At 41.6% G+C, this 16808-nt stretch overlaps 1 protein-coding gene across 6 annotated transcripts in view; it reads left to right on the forward strand.

The window, feature by feature from the left end:
* Window positions 1–16808, forward strand: part of LOC147111092 (ERC protein 2) — an 885067-nt gene that overhangs the window by 377567 nt on the left and 490692 nt on the right. The gene's annotated exons all lie outside the window — the stretch shown is intronic.

Here is a 16808-nt window from a genome sequence, read left to right on the forward strand (position 1 = left end):
GCCAGTTTATATTCTCTTTTTAGGGCCCGGTAACATTCTAATCTGCTTTGGCTTTCGGTTATTTTGTTCCAATGTTCCAGGTAGGTTTCTTTGCATTGTTTAATGATTTGGTTCACTCGGATTGGTGTTTGGACGGCTGTGTTGGTCTGGGGCTGGTCAGGGTCCGGCTGAGTACTTCGTTTCAGTAGCAGCTGACTCAAGGGACTCTTTCCTGGGTTTAGCTCTTGGGTCTGAAAGGCTTTGAAATGAAGGGTGTCTGGGGAGCTAGATTTGAGGTGATTTAGGAAGTTTAGTGCTCGTTTTTGGATGTTTATTATCAGTGGGTATCTGCCTAGTTCGGCTCTGCATGCATTTGTTGGCGTTTTTCTTTGGGTGCGAAGGATGCTTCGGCAGAATTCTGCATGTAGGGCTTCTATTGTGTGTTTTTCCCATTTAGTGTAGCTTTGGTGATTTAGCGGGCCCCATACTTCACTACCGTACAGTGCAATGGGCAGGATTATGCTGTCAAATATTTTGAGCCAGATTTTGATTGGGATTTGGATGTTGTAGAATTTTCTTTTTATTGCATATAGGGCTCTTCGGGCTTTTTCTTTTAGTGCATTCACTGCTATGCTGAAGCTCCCTGATGCTGTAATAGTTAGACCAAGGTAGGTGTAGCTCATAGTGTGTCCTATAGTGGTATCACTGAGGGTAAACTGGTATTTGTTTTCCTGACATCTGGGCCTTTTTTGAAAAATCATGATGTTGGTTTTCTTTAGATTTACTGTTAGAGCCCAATTTTGGCAGTATTTGTCGAGTAGGTCTAGTTGTTGCTGTAATCCCTGTTCTGTGGGAGACAGCAGAACCAGGTCGTCCGCATAGAACAGGGATTTCACTTCTCCATCCAGGAGACGGAGACCTGGTGACTCGCTTTGCTCCAGCATGTCTGCTAATTCATTTATGTATATGTTGAACAGGGTCGGGCTCAAATTGCAGCCCTGCCGGACGCCTCTTCTCTGGGTGAAGAAATCGGTGCGTTTGTCTCCAATTTTGACCCCGCATTTGTTTTTCAGATACATTGATTTAATAAGGTCATAGACTTTGCCCCCTATTCCACACTGAAGAAGTTTATAATAGAGCCCTTCGTGCCATATAGAGTCAAAGGCTTTCTTGAAGTCGATGAAACAGGCGAATATTTTCCCATTTTTTGTTTGGTGTATATGTTTTTCAATGAGGGTGTGAAGGGTATAGATATGGTCGGCGGTGCGGTGTTTTGGAAGAAAGCCTATTTGGTTTTTTCTGAGGATATTATGTTTGTTAAGAAAATCAAGTAATCTACTATTTAGAATACTGCAGAATAACTTCCCTAGACAACTGTTGACACAGATGCCGCGGTAGTTATTTGGGTCTGATTTGTTTCCACTTTTATATATGGGGGAGATTAGTCCTTGGCACCAGATATCGGGAAAACAGCCTGAACGTAATATGATGTTGAATAATTTGAGTACCGCACCCTGCATCTCCATATTGCTGAACTTGAGCATTTCATTTTTGATGTTGTCTGGGCCACAGGCTTTCTTTAGGTGGAGAGATTTTGTTTTTGTGGCCAGTTCTTTCCATGTGATTGGGGAGTCTAGAGGGTTTTGGTTGTCTTTAATTGTTGCTTCTAATGTGTGGAGTTTTTCTGTGACCTGATGTTGACTTGGGTTTGTTTCGTTTATTGGGATGTCTTTGTAGAGATTTTCAAAATGTGTTCTCCAGATGTCGCCATCTTGGATTGGTAATGCTTTCTCTCTCTCTCTCCTTCCCTCTCTCTCTCTCTCTCTCTCTCCTTCCCTCTCTCTCTCTCTCCTTCCCTCTCTCTCCTTCCCTCTCTCTCTCCTTCCCTCTCTCTCTCCTTCCCTCTCTCTCTCCTTCCCTCTCTCCCTCCCTCCCCTCTCTCCCTCCCTCCTTCCCTCTCTCCCTCCTTCCCTCTCTCTCTCCCTCCTTCCCTCTCTCTCTCCCTCCTTCCCTCTCTCTCTCCCTCCTTCCCTCTCTCTCTCTCCCTCCTTCCCCCTCTCTCTCTCCCTCCTTCCCTCTCTCTCTCCCTCCTTCCCTCTCTCTCTCCCTCCTTCCCTCTCTCTCTCCCTCCTTCCCTCTCTCTCTCCTTCCCTCTCTCTCTCCTTCCCTTTTTCTCTCCTTCCCTCTCTCTCTCCTTCCCTCTCTCTCTCCTTCCCTCTCTCTCTCTTTCCCTTTCTCTCTCCTTCCCCCTCTCCTTCCCTCTCTCTCGCCTTCCCTCTCTCTCCTTCCCTCTCTCTCTCCTTCCCTCTCTCTCTCCTTCCCTCTCTCTCTCCTTCCCTCTCTCTCTCCTTCCCCCTCTCTCTCCTTCCCCCTCTCTCTCCTTCCCCCTCTCTCTCCTTCCCCCTCTCTCCTTCCCTCTCTCCTTCCCCCTCTCCTTCCCTCTCTCTCTCCTTCCCTCTCTCTCTCCTTCCCTCTCTCTCTCCTTCCCTCTCTCTCTCCTTCCCCCTCTCTCTCCTTCCCCCTCTCTCTCCTTCCCCCTCTCTCTCCTTCCCCCTCTCTCTCATTCCCCCTCTCTCTCCTTCCCCCTCTCTCTCCTTCCCCCTCTCTCTCCTTCCCCCTCTCTCTCCTTCCCCCTTCCCCCTCTCTCTCCTTCCCCCTCTCTCTCCTTCCCCCTCTCTCTCCTTCCCCCTCTCTCTCCTTCCCCCTCTCTCTCCTTCCCTTTCTCTCTCTCTCCTTCCCTTTCTCTCTCCTTCCCTTTCTCTCTCCTTCCCTTGCTCTCTCCTTCCCTTGCTCTCTCCTTCCCTCGCTCTCTCCTTCCCTCGCGCGCTCTCTCTCTCTCTCTCCTTCCCTCGCTCTCTCCTTCCCTCGCTCTCTCCTTCCCTCGCTCGCTCCTTCCCTCGCTCTCTCCTTCCCTCGCTCTCGCTCCTTCCCACCCAGACAGACAGACAAACTCATTTATATGCCCTCAAAAAACCCTCGGCACCGCCGGGCACTCCAGCTAGTTAAAGATAAAAGAACACATTCTCTGTGCAGCATTTTATCCACCATATCGGAACATACCCTGAGTGGGGATGCATGTGTTACAGCTTGTTACCATCTATAAGGTGAGGCTGATTTATTATTGCTGGTCACAGTGCAAGTGAAAAACATTTACCTCTGCATTCAAAGTCACATCAGCATTAAGGCGGGCATTCTGCATAATGTAGGTGCTAGGTCTTCGTAAGAATGCCAGTGATACAAAAGACACCCTAAAAAGATAAGTGTCCTTATAATTTTCTCGGCTGGCACACCGCAAATGCAATGAACGTGCACTAATGGCATGTTCTCTAAAGAGAATGGCCCAAACTTCCCTCGTAAAATTCGGTATAACATGGTATAAGAGCCATGGCATGCTGTTTTTTCCTGATGAAATTTGTGCGTAGGTACCTCGCTGCGCACAAATTTCCTTGTTCATTTGCACCGCTCTTGCGTTACTTCTGCCGAAACCCCACTCCTTAACATAGCTCCACTCCCCTTGCAAAAGACCAGAAATGGCGAGTTTCCTGCATTTGCGGCAGTTCTGAACAGGCCATCAATATATACCCACACATTTAGGTGTGGCACAGCCCGAATCCGAGATTGCTGGCGCTTGACAGCTATTTTTGTTGCGATTTTTTGAAAATAATTAATGAATGATTTACTTAATGCTATACTTAACCAAAGTGCTGTAAATCTCGGTGCACCCAAAAGAATTTGGGCCCATGTCCCCCCAGGCATTGAGAAGAACTAAGTTGCTGGAGCGGCATTTCCAATTTAAATTACCCCTGTTTTGCATAATAATGATAGAGGAAGAGCAGCAGCAGAGGCACGAGGCTCTGAGAGTGAGACACCATGGCAGAAGACAGCACACATCTTTCTACACTTGAGCTATTATCCCTATTGGTGGCACTGCATTTGCAAATGACCTCTGCAGGAAATCTGGGCAAAAGTTCCCATTAGCAAAATCGGTGAGGAAACCAGCATAATGAGATTGAGGAAATTCAGGGCCAATATTTCTGACCGAGAACGTGTAGTTAACTTGTTTGCATGTTTGTTACCATTGCTACTGTATAAGTGGCTGCTAAAAGGTTGCCTCAAAGTACAATTGATTTACTCACCCAATGGCTGAGAGTTTATTTGGTGAGTAGCTGAGCCATACAGCCCAGCAAGATCCCAGGTTCAATCCAATGACTGTTCTGAGTTACCTGTCCTCAGTTGGGTTGGCAGTAAGGGCGCTCCAATTTGCCACAGTGCTCCTGGGTTAAGGAGGGGAAAATTGGCAATGTCTCTCACAGTGGATTAACCTGCTCGGGCTCTCATGAGTAATGACCACATTGTTGAGGAACTGGAGGCCACCTGTGCCCATAGGATTAAACTCTGTCAAGTAATTAATAATCAGGAGATGCGTAGAGGGAAGGGAGCTCGCAAGCAGCAACTCATTACGTTAGGACATCACCGTGACAAACCTGTAAACTACCAATAATTATTAGTTGCTACTTAGACAGTTAAATCAGTAAAGAGTAATTGTAACAAAAATGTATGTACAGGAAACTTTTTTTTTATCCGGGACCGACGTGGTGCCGGTTCATCAAAAATTCCGGATAACCGAGAGCTATAGTAAAAGATACGGAGAGCTGAGAGCTCCGTATAAAGCAACAAACCCTGTTGCTTAGCAACAGGTGCAGAACAATGGCTACAAGTTCCAAGCATCTCTGTAGCTTAGCAACAGTTGCAGCCACACCTGATTGCACAGCAACAGATCGAGGAAGGCAAGTAATATGAAGTAAAACTTACCTGAACCTACTCCTGAATTTTGCCGGTTAACCGAGATTTCCGGTTATTTAGGTGCCGGTAAATCGAAAGTTTCCTGTACCCTACATTTTTCTTACACCATAGACTATTGATCTGAATCAGATATGTAACTAACACTTTTGTTTTAAGGACTGAATCCAAAATGTTTAGCACAAATATTGATTAGACACCACATGAATCACCTTGGGCATTGACACTTCAAACAGCTCCATCTTGTTTGGAGTCAAAAAAGACTGTACAAAACTATGTGGCATGTATGCTTTTATATTTATAATTCTGTTCTGGTTGACCATTAAGACCAGATTCTTTTGATCTTCTAAGATCCTGTACTGTAATATTTTGTTAACACAGAGATTGTATAGGTATTGTATTTCAGTTGGTTCTCTCAGATGTATTACTTAGGATTAATAATTTTTAGTGAAATCTATCTCTTATCAAATTACATTGTCTGGATTGAAATGTACTTAAACTTTGAGCTTTGCAATTATTGTAATACAAGTAGCCATTGACAGCTAGTCCAGTGCAGATTTATTTACACTTAAAATGGTGTTGAGAATAATTATCAATTTAGAGGAAATGTTATTTATATATACTTATAATTCATTGAGGAACACCTTTACTGAAGTATGAGTCCTACCATGACTGCTCTCTAATAGTTACCGGTTGATGTGTTGAATCAAGTCCTTTTTTTAAATTGACAAACCAAAGCAAGGCGTTGAAGCCCATAGTGCAGGACTTCACCAAAGCTGAAAAGAATAGGAGAGAATGAATGCCTAGAAATTGTAGTATTTGCAGTGTAAATAATAACAAATGTGTGCCAGATATCTGTTGCTTAAGGAAAACTATACGACATTTTCCTTATGCTCGTAGAAAATTCTTTCATTCCAATTGGTGGTAAATTTTTACATTTAGAAAACTACTGTTAAGGTTGCATATTAACAGTTATACCTTTGGAATAGACTGTACTGCAGCTGGGATATGCAGGATTGAAGTTTGTTCAGGATCTGGGGAAAAGTGCAAGAGTGTATTGTGGACCCAATCCCTCCTAAACTTTACAATCATGGAACTGCATCTGTTCCCTTGATTTTTGAATCGGCATTAGACTGAACATTTTAGCAAATATCTTCTGTCAAGCAGTTTATCAAAATGTTTTCCACAAACAATCAACACTTCAGAATATAAGCTGCTCTTACTTTTTCTAAATAAGGTTGTGGGAAGGTATCTGTTTTAAATGCACTACCAAACCACAGGGTGACACTGTTGTTGCTACTGTTATGTTAAGCAATCTTAATGGTAAAAATGAATGATTGTTTGGACCAAACTTGTCCTGCATCTACAGTCATGACCCTTTTCATGGACTTTACTGTTTTGTAGAACAGTATTGAATTACTGTAGATTGTAAGTGAACTCAGTGAAGAGAATGAATGGAAGGAAAGAGATTAGTATTAGATGGATGACACTGTGCATGTATTGGAGCAACTTGAGTCTGAACTTGGCAGCTTTTATGTACCTTGCTCTGAAAGGATATTTAAGACTTAGTACAGAGATGCCAGTATGTTATTACTGTCATTTGTTGCCAGTGGGTCTTAACTAGTTGCTTTTGTGTCACTGGGTCTGGTGCCATTGTAAAGCCTCAGCAAAGAATGTTTGTAGACTGCCAGATAACTCATTTCTGAGATTATGGGGAATAAGATAACTTCATCTCTAAGTTGTCAATGTAGCATCTGTTTAAAAAAAAAACTCTTGTTCTAACTAGCCATCGTAATCAGCATTTAAATGATAATCCTAATGTTTCTCAAAGGACTGCCAGGTATTCAAGGTACAGTAGCTAATAGCAGAGTAAGTAGGGACTCAAACACTACTCTGTGACCCTTAAAATTATACGGTGTTGATTGAAACATTGAAACAAAGGTTCCTATTCTGGTGTGAATCTGTAATGTGATCAGTGCTACATTTTATTTCAATATCATATTAAAAATAGATTAGCACAAACTTAATAAAATGCACTTGCAAAAAAAAAAGTACAAATGATGGTGATTACAAAGCAGGAGGAATACTGCTTATGGTATGAAAGAGATGGCTTAGTCTTTATTATTTTGTAATTTCCAGAACTTAACATCCTGTTCAAAGCCAATTTACAGTGAATTGAAGAACCACAGTTACTGTGATTGTTATTGCAATCTCCTCCTCAATACGCTCATCTGAAAATTAGATTCTCTCATTGGAATCTATTGCTAGACCAATGAGAAGCTACATTCTCACTTAAAAAATATAGGTTCTTGGAGTCTTGAGATTGTATTTGGTGTCGACCATTTACTCTTTATGTTTATGTTTAAGCCTCGGTTGTCCTTGCCTACTGGGACCTTCTGGACAACTGGACCAAACCAGAGCTAATAACACTGAATGTGTAGTGTCATAGGGTTTGTAACAGGTCATTGCTCTTCACCGGGCATCAATAGGGATGAAGTTTCGAGGGATACATATTTCCTGGAAGCCATGATCAATAAAAAAGTTTATGAAGGATTATGTATAGATGTCCCCATTAAAATAGCCTTGTAGAGCTGCACAACATGCATGACAGCTACCTTGTCTCCTAGAATCAATTGTGTTGAGCATAAACCTAATAGAAATAACCCAATACTATTTTAGTAGACTCATGAATTGGAGGTGAATATCAGATGCACAGCAAATAGTGGTGAATCCAGTGCAAGGCATAAGAAGTGTATATTGGACGTTTAACATCTGGAAGTAATTACAGTTCAGTATTTGGAGTGAAATCAACAACAACTTGCATTTATATGGCCTCTTTAACATAGTAAAACATCCCAAGGTGCTTCACAGCAGCAATTATTAGACAGAAATTTGACACCAAGCCACACAAGGACCTATTAGGACAGATGACCAAAAACATGACTAAGTCATAGGTTTTAAGGAGTGTCTTAAAGGAGGAGAGAGAGGCGGAGAGGTTTAGGGAGGGAATTCCAGAGCTTAGGACTGAGGCAGCTGAAGGCACGGCAGCCAATAGTGGAGCGATTAAAATCGGGCATGCAATTATTCATATCCTTATTTATATTCATATTTCTCATTCACTAGAGATAGTGAACAGTGGAATTTTCTCTCTCTCAATTTTAGATCAAATTGTCAGTCTTATATCGAGTCCACAGCACAGAAACAGGCCATTCACCCCACCTGGTCTATGCCGGCATTTATACTCCACAAGAGTCTCCTCCCACACCTCTTCATCTAACCCGAGCAGCATATCCTTTTTTTTCCTCCCTCGTGCTTATCTGGGGTATGGTAGCATAGTGCTTATGTTATGAGACTAATAATCCAGAGGCCTGGACTAATGATCCAGAAACATGAGTTCAAATCCTTGTGGAATTTTAATTCAGTTAATTAAATAAACCTGGAATAAAAAGCTAGTATCAGTAATGATGACCACGAAACTGCCGGATTGTCGTAAAAACCCATCTGGTTCACTAATGTCCTTTAGGGAAGGAAATCTGCCGTCCTTACCTGGTCTGACCTATATGTGACTCCAGACCCACAGCAATGTGGTTGACTCCTAACTGTCCTCTGTGGTTCAAGAAGGCGGCTCACCACCACCACCTCGAGGGCAATTAGAGATGGGCCATAAATGCTGGCCTCGATAGCGATGCCCACATCCCATGAACGAATTTTTAAAAATCTAGCTTCCCTTAAATGCATCGATGCTATTTGCCTCAACTGCTCCTTGTGGTAGCGTGTCCACATTCTGAACACTCTCTTGAGTAAAGAAGTTTCTCCTGAATTCCCTATTCGATTTATTAGTGACTAACTTCTATTTATGACCTCCAGTTTTGGGCTCCCCTACAAGTGGAAACATTTTCTCTACATTTAACCTATCAAACCCTTTCAGAATTTTAATGACCTCTATCGGGTCACCCCTCAGCCTTCTCTTTTCTAGAGAAAAGAGTCGAATCTGTTCAGGTTTTCCTGATGAGTATGTTCTCTCAGTTCTGGTATTATCCTTGTGAATCTTTTTTGCACCTTCTCCAATGCCTCTAAATCCTTTTTATAATATGGTGACCAGAACTGTACACAGTACTCCAAGTGTGGTCTAACCAAGGTTCGATACAAGTTTAACAAAACTTCTCTGTTTTTCAATTCTATCCCTCTAAAAACGAACCCCAGTGCTTAGTTTGCTTTTTTAAATGGCCTTATTAACCTGCGTTGCTACTTTTAGTGATTTGTAAATGTGTACCCCTAGATCCCTTTGTTCCTCTACCCCATTTAGACTCGATTATTCAAGACTCTTTATTCTTCTTACCAAAATGCGCCACCTCATACTCATCTATATTTAAATTAATTTGTCAATTACATGCCCATTTTGGTTGCTTCTAGGGTCGGAGAGGTTGAGAAATGTTACTGAGGTACCCAAGGACAAACAAGAGCTCTCTCCTACCTTAATGAAGACTCCAACGATCTTGCTCCAGCAACTGATGAATTCCGCATTTGGATTTTCGTGTACAAAGGGCAGAGTTCTAATCAACAATACTGTCTGGGATAGTGTTTAACAGACAGAAGAAATGTGCAAACCTTCATCGTTGGCATTTCATGCAGACTTTTTGGAATAATACAGAATAGTGAGGTGCAGAATCTTTTCCTGTTCCAGCCATAAATACAGATGCCTGTGTCAGCCACTAACCACTCCTGTAATGTTCCTGCAGTCATGATGTTGTAGCTGAGGCTGAGCAAATCTGTCCAATCATTAGTGAATAGAATGGGCCGTTTACGTGCAGTTTACTTGCACTTGGAATATCCAAGGGCTAGAGGTGAATTTTCTCTATTGCATTATTAATGGATGTACATTTGATAGAACAAATAACCCATATTTGTCTAAATTACCTACTGGCTAAGACGTATCTTCTTGCCATAACCAAGAGTGGTGCAACTATGACTTTTCTTTGGTAAATTTTAACCTGACTGACCTGAAGTCAATATTTCTACGCAAGATTCAACAAAGGGTGTTGAGTATGATAACAGGTGGGCTAGTGGAGCTGCAGGTTTGCTGCTCTTAAATGTACATTGGGTTAATAATTATATCTCTGTGATGCTGAATTCTGATACAGGAAACTTTTTTTTATCCGGCACGGACTGGACCGACGTGGTGCCAGTTCATCAAAAATTCCGAATAACCGAAAGCTATAAGTAAAAGATACGGAGCAGCTCCGTATAAAGCAACAAACCCTGTTGCTTAGCAACAGGTTCAGAACAATGGCCACAAGTTGTAAGCATCTCTGTAGCTTAGCAACAGCTGCAGCCACACCCTTGCACAGCAACAAATGGAGGAAAGCAAGTAATAAAAGTTACCTGAACCTACTCCTGAATTTTGCCGGTTAACCGAGATTTCCGGTTATTTAGGTGCCGGTAAATCAAAAGTTTCCTAATTCAGCTGTTGGCCTCAGTGATCAATTTTCCCTAATTATGCCATTAATGCTCAGTATTTGAACACGTATGCTGACAAAATCCCTCCAAAGATGAACATAATCTTTTGGATTTTAAAAATAAGTTCTGTTGGTTGCACTCACCCTTCTGTGTGCAGAAATTACATTCAATTTGCTACTGTACATTAGATTTAAGACCACCCCTTCAGTTGTCTTTCAAACTAGTGAAAGTTTCTATTTCACACAATAAAAGCAACTTATAAGAAAAGCAAACACTAGTTGCATGGAAATCAAGGGTTTCACAGTAGTCGGTGGGTATTGGGTGAGTTCCAATGCTAACCACAGCAGTGAAATGCAAACATGAGCTCCATGTAGCAACTAAAACTTTGGCAAAGGTTGACTTAAGCACTGATGTGGAAGTCCGATGTGTTCTTTACCTAAGCTTCATTCTTTGTTTACAGAGTTCAGAGTTGAGAAAGCGTATTGTCCATTTTGCAGCCACTTTGTGTAATGGCCCAAATATTTTATTCTGAAAGGTAGAAATAATTTTTCTCCGTCCCCATGCTTGAAATAAAAATCTGAATTGATTTTTCTTTTTCTGAGTAGATGTAGCGAACAATTGGTTTCATTTTTTTTTCGGGGGGGTGGGGGGGGGTGGTTTAAGGTGAAATATAGCAGGGTTTTTTAAAAAAAGTTTCAAGTGGTGTGTATGCTGTGATTTGTGGATACGGTAAAGAATGAAACCATAAAATGTTTTTATTGGTCATATTGTTTTATAATCTTAAAATCAAAATAAGTGGATACGTGATGCAGAAATAGGGTAGCATGGGCTCTGTCCGTAATCTTCCCCATAAGTCATATTTATTTCTATTTTAAATTTAAAAAATAGTTTACTTACTTCACATTGGGTGGTGTGCACAGATTGTGACTGAAACACAGGAGATATACATATGTCTGTTAAGAAAACCAGAAACACATTGACAGGCTAAGATGATAGATCTGTGCCTTTAACTCGAATGGTTTCATAAAAGTGGTAATTAGCCACAAGCAGCACCATTACTGCCTTCAAGTTGGAAAAATGATGAAAACTATTGGTACATTAAGATAGAGTTTGGACAGGCTTGGAGGAAGCAGAAGAGAAAAAACAGAAGTTTCAGGAATCTGATTTCGGTCGCAGCACTTGGATAAAGAGAAAAGGAGAAGGAACAGAAAATCCAGCAATTGTTAGGTTACTATCTTGAAAATTATTAATTGGAATGATATTGCAGTTTCACTTGAATCAGTCAAGCATCCTGTTACTGTCAAGTTCTTCCTGAGGTGAATCCTTCAAACTGTATGTTTGTAGATCACTGGCACCCTGCCCTGAACTATAACATCATCCAGACGCAGTTATACTGTGGATCCATGCTACGTGACAGAAAATGAATAGTAACCATTGATGCAATTTGGATGGATCTTGAGGGTGCGGCAGGGTTATCTGGTCTGCCTGACAGCTATTGAAACTGCAGTATAGTGGTTGTTGGGAAGGAATATCCCATTTGGGGTGGGAGAGGGGCAAATCTTGATCCAAAGGTTTATTTGTCTTTAGATCCTGTTGGAGTTTGAGTTGTTCCATTTGGACATGTTGTTTGGTGAGCATAGTTAAGATCGGTTCATATTGATTTCAGAAGAGTTGATGAGACAAGTTGTCCCCTTCTCAATTAGTAGAAATTAAAAGATAGCCTGCTGCATCACCCAAATTCTTGAAAGTTTTAAAATTAGGTTAACATTGGTGACTGTTTTCCAGATAGTCTTATGCCAATACAGGCTTATGGCACCAATACACAAAAAATGTCAATATTGGACTGATAATAAAAATGTAGTTAAATGACAGCACTAGGGAACTAAGATAAACAAAAAGATGCCACGTCAAACAACACTGCATCCATTGCTTGCGCCAGTGGGTTGGTGCTGCTTGGTATTAGAGGCACTGAGTTTCAAATGCAACCTGTTGATCAACATATTGGCATGAGTTGACTGTAGAGTTGAGTGGGATTGGGACTCATAGTTGTAGTTAATAGGATTGCTATAGTGCATTCCAAGATGTTGTGACGATCATAATGAGCATTGGGTCCTGGAGTGCTGTATCTGTTGTGCCTGTTATATTGGAAGTGACAGTGCTACTCCACCACCTACTTGGGTGGATTTTGGGTAAAGCATAAGAAAGTGCAACTGTAGAAAGGACTGATGTACAGGAAAAAAAGTGTTTCAGACAAAGTTACTATGCTTGGAGATCAAAGATTAAAAAGAGATGTTACAGTAGTGGGGTTAAACTACAGACCCCCCCTAATTGTGGGAGGGAAATGGATGAGGAAATCTGTAGATGGATCAGGGAGATAAGTTGGAATAACAAAATTATTGTTCTAGGAGATTTTAATTGCTCACTTAAGAATTGGGAGAAGGAGAGTGTAAAATGCGAAAAATGAATGGAATTTCTAAAACTGCAGGATTCCTTCCTCAAGCAGTATGTTTGTTTGCCTACGAGGATAAGGGCGTTACTAGATGTAGCTGTGAGTAAAAAAAACAAAAAATAGATCAGGTGGATGAGTTTAATGGGTGAGCATCTTGGAAGTAGTGACCATAACATAAGATTTTAAGGTTCAAATAGAATGGGGAAAAGTCAGTACAAAAACAAAAGCATCAGGTTGGAGTAGGGTAGATCTTAGAAAGAGGAATAAAATAGATGAGGCGAAGTGGAAAGAGAAATTGGCACACAAGACTCTAGATCAACAATATAATGTTTTTAAAAAGATTGCAAAGATGCATAATAAATGGCCCGGATTTTGCTCTCCGCACCCTTCACCTCACTGACAGCTACCCACAAACTTTTTGAGGGTTTGCCAGCGGAGCGGAGATTTCCCCTAATCGGGTGTCTGTTTCAGCGTGGCACCCTCTACAGTGGATCTCTGGCATGTGTGAATAGGGAAAGCAACAGCGAGGCTCTTCAACCAATCAGATTGAAGAATTCTCACTAGACACGCAGAGTCCAAACCAGGAAGTATAAAGCAGGAAATATAAATTTGATTTGAATGACGTACAGAAAACGAAATGAAGATTGGGAAATACAGATAGGATTAAGGGAGAGAGATAAGAGACGGAGAGAAAAATAAAAATTGTAAAAATCATTTTTTTAAAAATCTCCAACACTAATTTTCTTCTGAGGGAATGAGACTCCACACACACAAAGTTAATTGTTCAGGGCCAGATAGGTTGTTCAGCAGTAATTATCACCTATTACACCATTTAGAAACTCACATACTCCTGAATGCACCAGCCCTAACTTTCAGTTTTTAGTGCGGAACTGGTGGGCAACTGCAGCAAGTTCACGCTGTTATAAGAACATAAGAAATAGGAGCAGGAGTAGGCCATACGGCCCCTCGGGCCTGCTCCGCCATTCAATAGGATCATGGCTGATCCGAATCCAGACTCACGTCCACTTCCCTGCCCTCTCCCCGTAACCCCTAATTCCCTTATCTGCTAGGAAAATGTCTATTTCCATTTTAAATTTATTTAATGTTGCAGCTTCCACAGTTCTCTGGGGTAGCAAATTCCATAGATTTACTACCCTCTGAGTGAAGAAGTTTCTCCTCATCTCAGTTTTGAAAGGGCAGCTCCTTATTCTAAGATTATGCCCCCTAGTTCTAGTCTCGCCCATCAGTGGAAACATCCTCACCGCATCCACCCGATCAAGCCCCCTCACAATCTTATATGTTTCGATAAGATCGCCTCTCATTCTTCTGAACGCCAATGAGTAGAGTCCCAACCTACTCAACCTTTCCTCATACATCAACCCCCTCATCTCTGGAATCAACCGAGTGAACCTTCTCTGAACCGCCTCGAGAGCAAGTATATCTTTTCTTAAATATGGAAACCAAAACTGCAGGCAGTATTCCAGGTGTGGCCTCACCAATACCCTGTATAACTGCAGCAAGACTTCCCTGTTTTTATACTCCATTCCCCTTGCAATAAAAGCCAAGATTCCATTGGCCTCCCTGATCACCCGCTGCACCTGCATACTAACTTTTTGTGTTTCATGCACCAGGACCCCCAGATCCCTTTGTACTGTAACACTTTGCAGTTTCTCTCCATTTAGATAATAACTTGCTCTTTGATTTTTTCTGCCAAAGTGTATAACCTCACACTTCCCAACATTATATTGCATCTGCCAAATCTCTGCCCACTCACTTAGCCTGTCTATGTCCTTTTGCAGGTTTTTTATGTCCTCCTCACTCACTGCTTTCCCTCCCATCTTTGTATCGTCGGCAAACTTGGATATGTTGCACTCGGTCCCTTCCTCCAAATCGTTAATATAGATTGTAAAGAGTTGGGGTCCCAGCACTGACCCCTGCGGAACACCGCTAGTTACTGATTGCCAGCCCGAGAACGAACCATTTATCCCAACTCTTTGTTTTCTGTTAGATAGCCAATCTTCCACCCATGCCAGTATATTACCCGCAATCCCGTGATTTTTTATCTTGATCAGTAATCTTTTGTGTGGAACCTTGTCAAATGCCTTTTGGAAGTCCAAATACACTACATCCACTGGTTCCCCTTTATCCACCCTGTATGTTACATCCTCAAAGAATTCGAGCAAATTTGTCAAACATGACTTCCCCTTCGTAAAACCATGCTGACTCTGTCCTATCAAATTATGTTTATCCAAATGCTCTGTTACTGTTTTCTTAATAATGGACTCCAACATTTTGCCAACCACAGATGTTAGGCTAACTGGTCTATAGTTTCCAGCTTTTTGTCTACTTCCCTTCTTAAATAAGGGTGTTACATTAGCAGTTTTCCAATCTGCTGGGACCTTTCCTGAGTCCAGGGAGTTCTGGAAAATGATCACCAATGCATCCACAATCCCTACCGCCACTTCTCTCAAGACCCTAGGATGTAGGCCATCAGGTCCGGGGGATTTATCCGCCTTAAGTCCCATTATTTTACTGAGTACCATCTCCTTGGTGATTTTAATCGTGTTTAGCTCCTCCCCCGCCCCCCCCCCCCCATTGCCCCCTGTTTGTCCAGTGTTGGGATATTTTTAGTGTCCTCTACTGTAAAGACTGATACAAAATATTTGTTCAGCGTCTTTGCCATCTCCATGTTCCCCACCACTAGTTTCCCAGTCCCATCCTCTAAGGGACCAATGTTCATTTCTATCAGCGAGGAATGCAACAGCACAGCCTGTGGAGAAACAGGGTATCACTGACAGCAAGGTCTGGATTTCTGCGTTTAACTGCATGTGCGTACTCCAGAATTTGCTGTTAGATTTCCTCCATTATAACAGCGAGTTGCTGATAGCTCACCATTATTCTCACCCAAATTCCAGCCACTATATATTTTTAAAGAAGGAGAGAACTTCAAGTTTCCAGATGCAGTGGATAAATCAATAGGTTAGAAACAAAATCAAATTGAAGAGGGCCTATAAATATGATAGATGATAAAAATAATAGAAAATATGACAATAACAAAATAAGTTGACAGGGAAAGTAAGTATGACGCGAGAATCTCAAAAGTATTTAAAAACATAAGTATTCTACAAATATATCAGTAATAAGAGAATTGTTCAATGTGAGGTAGATCCCCTGAGGGGAAGTTAGAGAACCGATAAACAGAAATTGGCAAGATACCTAAGAAGCTCTTTGCCACAGTGTTTACGAAAGAGAAAGATACAGGGGAGGAGCTAAATCCTGAATTGGCTAAAAGTGAGATGAGATGTGTTAGAATAAATATAAAAGAAAAGTAGTAGAGAAATTGGCTAAACAGAAGGAACTGAGGGAAGAAATACCGGAGGCACTAGAAATGATAGTTCAGGAGGTCTTATAACTTGTATTGAGGGTGGATATATGCTGGAGGACTGACGATTGGGCAATTTTCAAAAAGGGAGACAGCTAACCTAGGTAATTTTTTGAACGGGGAAATCTGGGTGATGTGGAGTAGAGGAGAGGGATTTGGGGGGTTCAGGCTTATAACATTAAGAGCAGCGCTTCAAGTCGATAAGGCCATTTTAAAAAAGCTAACGGAATACTGGGTTTTATGGCGAGAAGTATAGAACCGAAAAGTTGAGATGTACTGGTGAATCTATATAAAACCTCAGTAAGACCACAGTTGGGCTTCTGGCTGCAGTTTGGGATCCATACTATAGGAAGGATGTTGAGACAAGAGGGCTCAGCACAGATTCACCAGGATGTTGCCTGATATGCGGAAATACAAATCTGACAAAAGACTTGGAAAAATCGTGGCTGTTTTCAATAGAACAGAGGAAATCACAGGGTGATTTGATAGTGGTGTTTAAAATTATGAAAGGATGGGCTAGTGTAGATAGACACTCATTGCATCTGGTGGTTGAGGGGTCCAGAATGAGGGGACATAGGTACAAGATTAAATGTAAGAGATTTAGTGCAGAGAACAGGAGAAACCTTTTTACACAGAGGGTTGTGAGGCTGTAGAAAGCATAACCTGCGTTAGTTAGTGAAGCAGAGACCATGTCAATTTTTAAGAATAGGTTAGCTAGATGATTGAAGGAAATGAAGATAA

This window comes from Somniosus microcephalus, chromosome 11 (assembly GCF_052327205.1).
Source record: "Somniosus microcephalus isolate GS21.2 chromosome 11, FLI_Smic_1.0, whole genome shotgun sequence".
In the NCBI taxonomy this organism is placed as follows: Eukaryota; Metazoa; Chordata; class Chondrichthyes; order Squaliformes; family Somniosidae; genus Somniosus; species Somniosus microcephalus.